The following is a 13,686-nucleotide window of genomic DNA, read 5'->3' on the forward strand; positions in this document are numbered from 1 at the left end:
TTCTAAAAAAAATTCCACAGCCTACTTTGATTGTTGTATGTAAATCTTTGCTTTCCAAGTAACAGTTTCTTGGACCTTTGGTCTACAGTGTACTGTCAGAGTGAGAAAGAGTGTCAGATATCTAATTTGATTCATTCACATAAAAAATAAAACAAAGCTCAGAGAGATGGTATTCTCAAGATCATAGCTGTGTGACTTATTTCTCCTGACTTCCAGTAGAATATTCTTTCTTTTTTTTATTATAAATTTATTTTTATTGGTGTTCAATTTGCCAACATATAGAATAACACCCAGTGCTCATCCCATCAAGTGCCTCCCTCAGTACCGTCACCCAGTCACTCCCACCCCCGCCCACCTCCCCTTCCACCACCCCTAGTTCGTTTCCCAGAGTTAGGAGTCTCTCATGTTCTGTCTCCCTTTCTGATATTTCCCACTCATTTTTTTTCTCCTTTCCCCTTTATTCCCTTTCACTATTTTCTATATTCCCCAATGAATGAGAACATATAATGTTTGTCCTTCTCCAATTGACTTATTTCACTCAGCATAATACCCTCCAGTTCCATCCACGTCAAAACAAATGATGAGTATTTGTCATTTCTAATGGCTGAGTAATATTCCATTGTATACATAAACCACATCTTCTTTAGAATATTTTTTCCACTATAGTATGCTTCTTTCCATATTTAGTATCCATCATTCAACAAGTATTTGTGGTGTACCTATTTGGGGCCTAGAATTGTGAAATGTGCTGTGGAGATTATTAAAAGTGTAATTCTTCTTTTTTTGCACTTGAGGAGACCTTAAAGAGATGAAGCTTATTTATCTGAACTTTTGGACAATAGTAATAGCGCTTGGGGTCTCTAGAGACATGGAACAGGATAAAACCTAACATGATTTGGATTTTTATTCTGCCTCACAGCTTTTTGTGAGCAATAAATGAGATAATGTGTATTATGTGTCTTTCACAATGTCTGGCATATAATAAGTATACAATGATGTTAAGAAAGAAAGTACATTGAGGACAAGGTCAATGGTGACTCATAGAAGTAAGATCACTCTGAATTAGGCTTTGATTGAATGGAGAGAACTATTCCCCCTTCTAGGTTTATTAGGTAGACTGAAGTTATAAATAGCAAAGGAGTTTAGGGTCATATTCTAGAGGCTGAATTCTTCCTTTACTTAACATGCTTTCCAATGCAACTTTAGAACTGCATTTAGAAAAAAAATGCTGCTAAGAACTTGGGATTTAGGGATCCCTGGGTGGTGCAGCGGTTTAGCGCCTGCCTTTGGCCCAGGGCGCGATCCTGGAGACCTGGGATCGAATCCCACATCGGGCTCCCTGCATGGAGCCTGCTTCTCCCTCTGCCTATGTCTCGCCCCTCTCTCTCTCTCTCTCTCTCTCTCTGTGACTATCATAAAATAAATAAAATTAAAAAAAAGAACTTGGGATTTAATGACTTTTATCACTAGTGGAAATATGTGGTTATTGGAGACTGAGTCATGAAGTTTAGCAATGTTTTTATTGATTATATAACATGATTTGTATCTTGGAAGAAATCTAGGTGATTTTTAGCGAAACTTTTTATGGACTTTGAATTCTTGGTTCAAATTTCCTCTTTTGTGGCCTTTCAAGATGAAATTTCTAAGGGAATTAAAACAATAACTTATGAACTTTAAAAACTATTGATGAATCCTCTCTTTATCATGTAAAGTAGTGATATGAATTTGAACTCCTAGCTTAGCTCATTTTCTTCTAATGGAAAGATTTGCTCACAAAACACTTCAGTACAAGTATGATTGGCCATATGATCTTGTAGCTTTGATCTTGAATCTAATATCTTGAACTATTATCACTTACCCGTCTTGTCTATCAGGTGCTTTAGTCCTGACCAATGAAAATTCTGTAAGTATCTGGAGTTTCCTGTTCTCCTTAGGCATTACACAAAGACCTAAAGGCATGTGATGATTCTAGAATTTCTGAATATGCATTTCAAACTCATTGCAGACAAACTTGCCTAATTATTTGTTAGCATTCAAGGTGGAATTTAAAACAAAAATGTCAAATGAAGTTTTAAAAAAATTAGTCTTTTTTTCCAAGTAAAGATGAAACAAATGTCAGTTTCTTATTAATTTTGTGAGCTGAGACAAAATATGTAACTTCTAATTTTGTTATTTTTTTGAGAACTGGAAATTATAAAACCACATACATCATAAGGAGCATAAAAGATATGTATAAGTCAATAAGAAAAAAGCTTGCCATCAGTAAATACAAAGTTTTACTTTAATGAGATCTTACTTTGCAAGACTTTGCTACATACATGCATTAGTTTTTAAGGCCACCATAACAAAGTACTACAAACATGGTGGCTTAAAACAATAAAAATCCATGCTCTTAAAGTTCTGGAGGCCAGAATTCCAAAATCAAAGTGTTGGCACGGACATGTTCACTATGAAGTTTCTAGAGGAAAAACCTTCCTTGCCTCCTCTACATTCTGATTGTCATTGATAATCCTGGACATTCCTTGCCTTGCAGATGCACCACTTCAATCTCTATCTCTGTCTTCCAAAAGCCTTCTCCAGTATATGTCTGAAACTGTCCAAATTTCCCTCTTTTAATGAGAGCACCCATCATATTGGATTTAGTGACGCCCTAGTCTGGTATGACTTCACCTTAACTAATTACATCAGCAAAGGTACTATTTACAAAGAAGGTGACATTCACAGATTCCAAACAGAGATAAATTTTTAATTTAAGGACACACTATTCAACCCCGTGGAGGATGCTAAAACCATTGCTTCACACAATTTTGTTAATTCCACAAGGTGGGTATTAGTATATTTGTCTTAAAGCTAAAGAAACTAAAAGGACACCTGGGTGGCTCAGGAGTTGAGCATCTGCCTTCAGATCAGGGTGTAATCTCGGGGTCCTGGGATCAAGTTCCACATTGGGCTCCCCACAGGGAGCCTGCTTCTCCTTCTACCTATGTCTCTGCCTCTCTCTGTGAATAAATAAAATCTTTATAAAAAAGAAATTAAAGTTCAGAGTGATTTGACAAGATCACATTGCTTGTAACTGTCAGGGCCAGTATATAATCCAGTCAGGTTATAGCTGACTGGATTACAACACATTCTTCTCACTGTGCCGTTATGATGCTTTTACAGTATTGTATGAATATAAGAAATTTTAAAACATCTTACCCCCTTGAAATTATAGTAGTGCTTATTGTATGGAAGATTTTTATTACAATATAACATGATAACTTACTAAAATCATGTAATTTTAAAGTGTTAATACATATTTAAAAATCGTCCTGCATAATGTTTTATATCAACTTACACTTTGTCTAACAATGTATCACTATAATTTATTATTTTTTTGCCTTTACCAAAATGCTTGGTCAAAAATAATTCCATCCTTTTACATTATTATATGTTTATTTGAGTATTAGTAAAGCAAAATATTTTGAAAATGATTGCTGAACAGTGTTTCTGATTTTGTGAATTGTTTGCTTATATATTTAATATATTATATCAGTGAGGTATTCCATTTTATTATTGGTTTATAAAAATTATTTATATATTTATGCCATCAGTCTTGTATCTTAGATGTTGCAACTAACTTTTTCATGTTTGTGATTTTATTTTATATTTACTATTTTTTTTAAAAAATAAAGTTTTAAATTATACTGCATTCAAATGATTGTTTACATTTATTAATTCTTCATTTTGTCTCTTGCTTAAGAAAACTTTCTCTACTTAAAAATTATAAATATATTCTCCTATATTTTCTTCCTGTACTTATATAGTTTAATATTTGCATTTACTCTTTAAGTCATATGAGATTTTTTTTTAATTTAAAGAGTGAGGTATATTACTGAGCTTTAAGATTTTAGATGGCTTGTCAATTTCCCAATAATTAAATAACTCATGCTTTCGTAATAAGAAATGCTACTTAGGCATGCCCGGGTGGCTTGGTGGTTTAGCATTTGCCTTTGTCCCAGGGCATGATCCTGGGGTCCTGGGATTAAGTCTCACATTGGGCACCCCACAGGAAGCTTGCTTCTCCTTCTACCTATGTCTCTGATTCTTCTTTCTCTGTGTCTCTCATGAATAAATAAATAAAATATTTTTAAAAAAGAAATGATACCTTTATTATATACTATATCAGGTTATGCATAAATTTGCTTTAGTACATTTTTATTTGCTCTAGAACCAGTATGATATTACATGAAATATGGTAGTTATATAATAATTTCAATATCTTATATAACAGGGTTACATTGATTACTCATTTATCCCTCAGAATTATCTTTTCTATTTTTATTACTTTATTTTAAAATTTTGAATAATATTGGTTGAAATACAGAAACCTAGAAGAGCCAGAACAATCTTGAAAAAGAAAACAAAGTTAAATTGGAAGACTCACTTTTCCCAATTTCAAAACTTATTGCAAAGCTGTAGTAATCAAGACAGTGTGTCAGTAACATAAGAACAGATATATAGACCAAATGAATAAAATTCAGAGTCCAGAAACAAGCCCATATATCTATGGTCAAACATTTTTCAACAGAGGGGTCAATATCATTCAATGGAGAAAGAATAAAGTTTATAAAAATGGTGTTGAACCAACTTGGTAATCCACATACAAAATGATGAAGGTGGACTTCTGCCTCACATCATATGCAAAAACTTAAAGTGGCTTAAAGACCTAAATCTGGTAGCTAGGAGGAGTTAAAATGGAAGAGTAGGAGGAGGACCTTATGCTTGTCTCCTTCCTTGAAAACAGAATGCTTGTCTCCTTCCTTGAAAACAGATAGATAATTATTAAATTATTGTATACATCCTGGAAATTGATCTGAGTACTGAGAGAACAAACCACACAACTAGGAGGGAGAAAAGAGGCCTCTGTGTTGAAGGTAGGAGATGTAGTGATATGATTTGGGAAGAAAAAGAATACCAGGTACTGTAGAGGGAAGGGAGACCTGAACACATAAGGGGAGGGAGAGGGAGAGAGATGGAAAGAGAGAGAGAAGGGGAGGGGGAGGGAGGCAGGGAAGGGGAGAGAGAGAGACATAAAGCAGCAGATAGGTGATTGCACAAGAAAAACACTTCCCCAAAACCATTGACTGGGAAAATGAGAAGGGCTGATTATTGTAGATTTTTATAGGCCATGGAGCTGAAAGTTGAAGTTTTGGAAGCCTATATCATCTCTAGGGTTCAGCCTGTGGGTGTAGTTGTGCTCCTGTAGAGAAGGAGGGCAGAGACCTAGGTGTGGACAGGGTACTCTGAGGATCCCCTGGGTCATGCTGAGAGAGACAGTCACCCTTATTGGAGTGCATTTGGGAGAGGATACACTGCCTCTGTGGGAACAAAAGAGCTGGCAGGTGCCACTGAGCTGCCCATTCATTAGGCTACAGGTAGAGACACATGTTGAGGGCAGCTACTTGGATGCTAGTTTTTTGCTACCCTTTACCATAGACTCCAAGTGCCTGCGTAGTTGTACAACTGTTTTTTGGGGACAAATCAGGACCAACCACAGTGTGATGAAACCCCTCTTATTCCTGAAGGATTGGTACAGGTATGTACCAAGATGAATCCCTAAAATTTTGAATTTTAAGACCCAGCCTCACACCTAAGATAAAACACAGGATCACTGTACCACTGGGCCTGCAGATGGCTCAGACAAAGATAGAGTGAAAGCAATGATCTGACAGAAGCCTTGACAGAAGTGTCAAAAGAGGGGAGATTGTTTGCTCTTCTGTGAGGGCTTCCTGAACAGTGGCAAGCAAGAACACCCTTCTTTGGGGAAAAGAGTGGGTTGAAGCCATTCACCCCTCCCATCAGGACAGATATACTACAGTGAGTGCCTCAGTGCATACAGTGGAGGCTTGAGCTGCTTACACCAACCCCATCCCATTGCACTCCTCAGGTTATTTTTTTAATAGGGCAAATGTGATTGAGAGCCAGAGAAGCAACAGATCCCTCCCACAGAAAACCAGCCCAAAACTCCTGCATGCACCAGGTCTACTGATCATAGAGTGCTGCAAATCTTCATCCCTAGTGGCAATAGGATCCTGCACAGGCTTTCCTAACACACAAAAGATAGAGGTCTAGACAAAATGGCAAGATGGAGGAATTCATCCCCAAAAAAAGAACAAGAAAAGGTCATGGCCATGGAGCTAATCAAAATAGATATAAGTAATATGCTTGAACCAGAATTTAAAACAACAATCATAAGAATACTACCTGGACTTAAGCATTGAAGAAACCAGAGGAACCCTTAACATGGAAATAAAAGACCTAAAAACTTGTCAGGCTAAAATTTTTAAAAAGCTATAACCAAGATACAAAACTGACTGGAGGTAATGACCACAAGGATAGAAGAAGAAAAGGAACAAGTAAGTGATATAGAAGATAAAACTATAGAAAATAATGAAGCTGAGAAGAAGAGGGAAAGAAAAATATTGGATCACAAATGCAGACACAAAGAACTCAGTGATTCCATAAAACATATTAACATTTGTATCATAGGAGTCCCAGAAGAAGAAGAGAAGGAAAAAGGGGCAGGAGGTTTAGTTGAGTGAATTATACCTGAAAACTTACCTAATCTGGAGAAAGAAACATATATCCAAATTCAGAAGGCACATAGAACTTCCAACAAAATCAATGAACACCAACACATGTCATAGTAAAATGTGCAAACAGAGAAAAAGAAAGATTCCTGAAAAGAGCAAGGGAAATGAAATCCTTAAATTTATGAGGGAAGACAAATTGGGTTGGCAGCAGATCTTTCCACAGGAAGCTGGCAAGCAAGAAGTGAGTGGCATGATATATTCAACGTGTGGAAAGGAAAAAAATCTGCAACCAAGAATACTGTATGCAGCAGGGCAATCGTTCAGAATAGAAGGAGAGATAGTTTCCCAAACTAAAACTAAAGGAGTTTGTGACCACTAAACCAGCTTTATGAGAAATATGAAAGTGGAGTCTTTGAATGGGAAAGAAAGAACAAAAGCAGCAAAGACTAGGAAGGAATAGAGAAAATCTCCAGAAACAGTGACTTTACAGATAATACAACAGTACTAAATTCATATCAATAGTTATTCTGCATGTAAATGGACTAAATTTTACAATCAAAAGACTTAGGGTATCAGAATGGATTTTTTTTTAATTATATGCTGCCTATAAGATAATCACTTTAGACCTAAAATTACCACCAGATTGAAAGTGAGAGAATGGAGAACCATCTATTATACTGATAGATATCAAAAGAAAGCCAGAGTAGGCATATTTATATCAGACAAATCAGATTTTAAAACAAAAACTGTAATAGATGAAGAAGGGTACTGTATCATAATAAAAAGGATATAGCCAACAAAAAGATCTAAAAATTGTAAATAAATATTCCCCCAATGGAGGAGCATGCAAATATATAAAGCAATTAATAACAAACATAAAGAAACACATTGATAATAAAATAATAGTAGGGGACTTTAACATACCCCTTATAGCAAAGGACAAACAATCTAAGCAGGAGAAAAAAAAACGCACCAGAAAACAGTGGCTTTGAATGACACACTGAACCAGATGGACTTAACAGATATATTCAGAACACTTCAACCTAAAGAATCAGAGTACACATTCTTTTCAATTGTACATGCGACATTCTCCAGAATAAATCACGTACTGGGTCACAAATCAGTCCTCAACAAGTACAAAAAGATGGAAATCATACCATGCATGCTTTCAGACCACAATGATATGAAACATGAAGGTAGTCACAAGAAACAATTTGGAAAGACCACAAATATATAGAAGTTAAAGAACATTCTACTAAGGAATCAATGGGTTAGCTGGGACATTAAAGAAGAAATAAAAAAAATTCATGGAAGCAAAGGAAAATGAAAATACAGTAATCAAAACCTTGGGATGTGGCAAAAGTGGTCTATAGAGGGAGTACATAGCATTACAGGCCTACCTCAAGAACCAAGAAAAGCCTTAAATATACAACCTAACCTTACACATAAATAAGCTAGAAAAAGCATAGCAAATAAAGCCTAAAGCCAGCAGAAGAGAAATAATAAAGACTAGAGCAGAAATAAATGATATAGAAACAAAAAAGCCACAAAAATATCAATGAAAGTAAGAGATAGTTCTTTGAAAGAATTAATAAAATCGAGAAACCCTAGCCAGACTTATCAGAAAGAAAAAAGGAATGGCCTAAATAAATAAAATCATACATGACACAGGAGAAATAACAACAAACACCACAGAAATACAATTATAAGAAAATATTATGAAAAACTATATGCCAATAGATTGAGCAATTTAGAAAAAATGGACAAATTCCTAGAAACATCAAACTACAAAAACTGAAACAGGAAAAATAGAAAATTTGAACAGACCTATAACAAGGAAAGAAATTGAATCAGTAACCAAAAATCTGCCCCCCAAATGTCCTGGACCAAATGGCTTTCCAGAGGAATTCCAGCAGACATTTTTTAAAAAAAAGATTTTATTTATTTACTCATGAAAGACACAGAGAGAAAGGCAAAGACATAGGAAGAGGAGGAAGCAGGATCCCTTCAGAGTGCATGATGTGGGACTTGATCCCAGGACCCCAGGATCATGACCTGAGCCGAAGGCAGGCACACAACCACTAAGCCACCCAGGCGCCCCTCCAGCAAACATTTAAAGTAGAATTAATACCTAGTCTTCCCAAACTGTTCCAAAAAAGTAGAAATGGAAGGAAAACATCCAGATTTATTATATGAGGCCAACATTACCTTGATTCCAAAGCTAGACACAGATCTCACTAAAAAGGAGAATTACAGGCTGATATCCACAATGAACATAGATGCAAATATCTAAACGGAATACTAACAAATCAAATCCAACATTACATTAAAAGAATTATTCCCCACAATTAAGTGGGGTTTATTTCTGGGCTGCAGGGGTGGTTCAAAATTTGTAAATTGATCAATGTGATACCCTAAAAAGAAAGGATAGGAACTATTTCATATTCTCAGTAGATGCAGAAAAAGTATTTGACAAGGTACAGCATCTTTCTTGATAAAAATCCCCAACAACATAAGAATAGAGAGAAATACATCAACATAAAGGCCATATGTGAAAGACCCATAGCTAATATCCTCAATGGAGAAAAACTGAAAGCTTTTCCTCTATGGTCTGGAGCAAGACAAGAATGTCCACTGTCATCATTGCTATTTAACATACTACTAGATATCCTAACCTCAGCAATCAGACAAGAAGAAGAAATAAAATGCATCCAAATCAGCAAGGAATCTCTCATGTTCTCTCACCCTCTCTGATATTTCCCACTCATTTTCTCTCCTTTCCCCTTTAATCACTTTCAATATTTTTTTATATTCCTCAAATGAATGAAACCATACAATGTTTGTCCTCTTCCGATTGACTTACTTCTTAACTCTGGGAAACAAACAAGGGATATTGGAAGGGGAGGTGGGTGAGGGGATGGGGTGCCTGGGTGACAGGTACTTGAGGGGGGCACTTGATGGGATGGGCACTGAGTGTTATACTCTATGTTGGCAAATCAAACTCCAATAAAAAAATATACAAAAAAAATCAGCAAGGAAGAAGTCAAACTTTCATTATTCATGAATGACCTGATACTCTATGTAGGAAACCCAAAAGACTCCATCAAAAAACTACTAGAACTGATAAACAATTCAGCAAAATTGTGTGCTTCAGATTCAATCACTCTGCCAGGGTCCCCCTACACAGAGCAACATGAAAACTCCTGACCCACACCTGCATTAGTTCCAACCAATCTGCCAGGGAACCCCCTATGTGGAGCATCTTGGAAAACCCCCAACTGCACTGGCTTTGGCTCCAGTCCCTGGTCAGGGCATGTCCTGCACTGAGTACCCTGGGAAACCATGGCTTCAACTATCTCTCCAGGGCATCCTCAATGTACAGGGCCCTGAGAAAACCCAGCTTGTAACCACTTTATCTTTAGCTGTCCTGCCAGGGAACACTTTACATGAAGAGCCCAGGGACCACACTATCCCACACACACTTTAACACGATCTGTTTTACCAGGGTTCCCTCTGCAGAGCACCCCGGGATAATCCAGCCTGTACCCATCTTGGTTCCAGGACACTCTGTGTGTGGAGACTCCTTGAACACTCTGGTTTACATCCACTCCATCCTCATTTATCCTGCCAAGTTGCCCTTTGTGCATAGAGCCCTCAATCTTCCCTCCAAAACTTGTACCCACATTAGTTTCAGCTACCCTGCCAGGTACGCTCTGTTCCAAGAGCACAAGGACCTCTTGGCCTGCATTCTGCCTCAGGTCTAGTCACTCCATCAGAGCACCTTTGGCACAGAGCACCCTGGAGCAACCTGGCTTACACTCATTTCAGTGTCTATTGTTCTGGCAGAATATCTTCAGTTAGAACACCAGGACACCCGGTATGCACTCACTGCAGCTTTAGTTATCCTGCCAGGGTTCCTGCTGAGCAAAGGTCCTGGGACCTCCCAATCTGTACCCAACCTCAGATCCAACCACCCTGTGAGGGCACGGCTGTGCAGAGAGGTCCAGAACATCCCAGATAACACCTACTTCAACTTCAGCTATCCTACTAAAGTACCCTCAGACTGTAGAGCCTTGGAACATTCAGGCTTGCCACTCACATTAGATTTGGTTGTTCCTCCAGAGCATCCACTGAGTGGAGGGCCCAGGAATCACACTGATCTGTGCCCACTTCAACTCTAGCTGTCCTGCCAGGGCCCCCACTTTCTTTCTGGGGTCCCCACATGGAAAGCCCAAGACTCCCAGCCCACACCAGCTCCAGCTCCAGCCATCCAATAAAAGTCACCAAGTACACAGTCTACATAAAGGATAACTGTACACAATACCAATCCTTCAAGTTTAAGAGAAGTTATTGTTCTCCCTAATTCAAGGAAATAAACACATAAAGTCAAGCAAAATGGGGAGACAGAGGAACATGCTCCAAAAGAAAGAACAAGACAAGACCTCAGAAAAAGAACTAAATGAAAAAAAAAGCAATATGGCTTATAATGAAGTAATGATTGAAAGATGCTCACACAATGCAAAAAAGAGTGGCAGAACTCAGTGAGACTCTTGATAAAAGAGATAGAAAATGTTAAAAAGAACCCATTAGAATTGAAGAATACAATCACTAAAACAAAAAATATGCTGCAGGGAATCAACAGTAGATTAGCAGATGCAGAAAAATGTATTAGTGTCCTGGAAAACAGGATGAACCCTAAAGAAAGCACTAAAGCTGAACAATAAAATAGGAACAGAATTTTTAAAATGAGGATAAGTTAAACTATCTTTTGGACAGCATCAAACATACAAACATATGCATTATACGGAGTCTTAGAAAAAGAAGGAGAAAGGAGCCAAAAGCTTATTTAAAGAAATAATAGCTGAAAACTTCCATAACTTAAAGAAGGAAATGGATGACCAAGTTGAAGAATCACAGAGAGTTCCAAACAAGATAAACCCATGGAGTCCACACCACAGCACATAATAATTAAATGTCAAAGTTTAGAGATACAGAGAATTTTAAAAGCAGGAAGAGAGAAGCAAAGTTACCTACAAGGGAAACCCTATGAAGCTATCAGTGGACTTTTCAGCCAAAACTGCAGGCTAGAAGACAGCGGCATCATATATTCAACGTGCTAAAAAGAAAAACAAAGCAAAACATTCAAGAATACTCTACCTGGCAAGATTATTCAGATATGAAGGAGAGATAATGAGTTCCCAAAATAAACAAAAGTTAAAGGAGTTTATCAACATTAAACCAGCTTTAAGAGAAATGTTAGAGGGACACCTGGGTAGCTCAGTTGGTTAAGTATTTGATGATTTAGTCTCAGGTCACAATCTAAGGGTTGAGAGATGGAGCCTTGTGTTGGGCTCTGTGCTGGAAGTGGAGCCTACTTGGGATTCTCTCTCTCCTTCTATCTCTGACCTCCCTCCCACTCTACAAAAAAATGAGACTTCTTTAAGTGTAAAATAAAAGAATAAAAGGCTATAGTTAGACATAAGATAATTAGGAGGAGGGCGGGGGGTGGGAGTGAATGGGTGACGGGCACTGGGGGTTATTCTGTATGTTAGTAAATTGAACACCAATAAAAAATAAATTAAAAAAAAAGACATAAGATAATTATGAATAAAAATATGTTAAATATGACAGCATATATATAAAACATGGAAGAAGGAGTAAATATATACATATATATTCTTGTTTTTGTTTTAGAATGTACTTGAACCTAGAGGCACCTGGGTGGCTCAGTTGGTTAAGTGTCTGCCTTCATCTCAGGTCATGATCCTGGGGTCCTGTGATTGAGCCCTCCCTCTCCCCCTCCCCCATTCATGCTTTCTCTCTCTCTCCCTCTCTCTCAAATAAATAAAATCTTCATTTTTTTAAAGAATGTGCTTGAACTAAAATGATAATTAACTTAATGAGAGTACTGCATACTTAGGATATTATATATGAACCTCATGGTAACCACAAGTCCAAAACTATAATAGATTCACAGAAAATTTAAAAAAAAGAAAGTAAAAAACAAAACAAAACAAACTACAGAAATTGCTCAGTCACAAAGAAAGAGAACAATAGAAGGATAATGGAACAGAAAAGAACTACAAAAACATACAGAAAATAAATAGCAAAGTAGCAATAAGTCATATCTATCAATAATTTTTTAAGTGTAAATAGCCTAAATTCTCCAACCAAAAGACATAGGGTAATGAAACAGATTTAAAAAAAAAACTATAAGCTACCTACAAGAGACACACTTCATACTGGGAGACACATGCAGACTGGAAGAGAAGGGATGAAAAATATTTACCATGCAAATAGAAGTGAAAAAAACTAGCCAGGGTAACAATACTTATGTCAGACAAAATGGACTATAAGACAGATTATAACAAGAAATAAAGAAGGGCATTACATAATGAAAAAGAAATCAATCCAACAAGAGGATATAACAATTGTAAATATCTATGCATCCAACACTGCAGAACCTAAATACATACAACAAATATTAATGTACATAAAAAGGGAAGTAGATTGTAATAAAATATTAGGGGACTTTTAACATCCTACTTACATCAATGGATAGATCATCCAGGCAGAAATTCAATAAGTAAACAGTGTATTTGGAGGACACATTAGACTAAATGGACATAACAGATATACACAGAATATTCCATTCAAAAACAACTGTATAAATATTATTCTCATTTATTTTCTCTTTATTTTCTAATTTATTTTCTATTTATTTTCTTTTATTTATTTATTTATATATGATAGTCACAGAGAGAGAGAGAGAGAGAGAGAGGCAGAGACATAGGCAGAGGGAGAAGCAGGCTCCATGCACCGGGAGCCCGATGTGGGATTCGATCCCGGGTCTCCAGGATCGCGCCCTGGGCCAAAGGCAGGCGCCAAACCGCTGCGCCACCCAGGGATCCCCTCTAATTTATTTTCTAATGCACATGAGACATATTCCAAAATAGATCATGTTAGCTTACAAAGCAAAGCTCAATAAATTTAAGATGGAAATCATATAACGCATCTTTTCTGACAGCAATGGGATGAAACTAGAAATCTATCACAAGAAAAAAACTGGAAAAAAAAAAACATGAACACGTGGAAATTAAACAACATTTAC

This window comes from Canis lupus, chromosome X, assembly GCF_048164855.1.
Source record: "Canis lupus baileyi chromosome X, mCanLup2.hap1, whole genome shotgun sequence".
NCBI classification, from domain to species: Eukaryota; Metazoa; Chordata; class Mammalia; order Carnivora; family Canidae; genus Canis; species Canis lupus.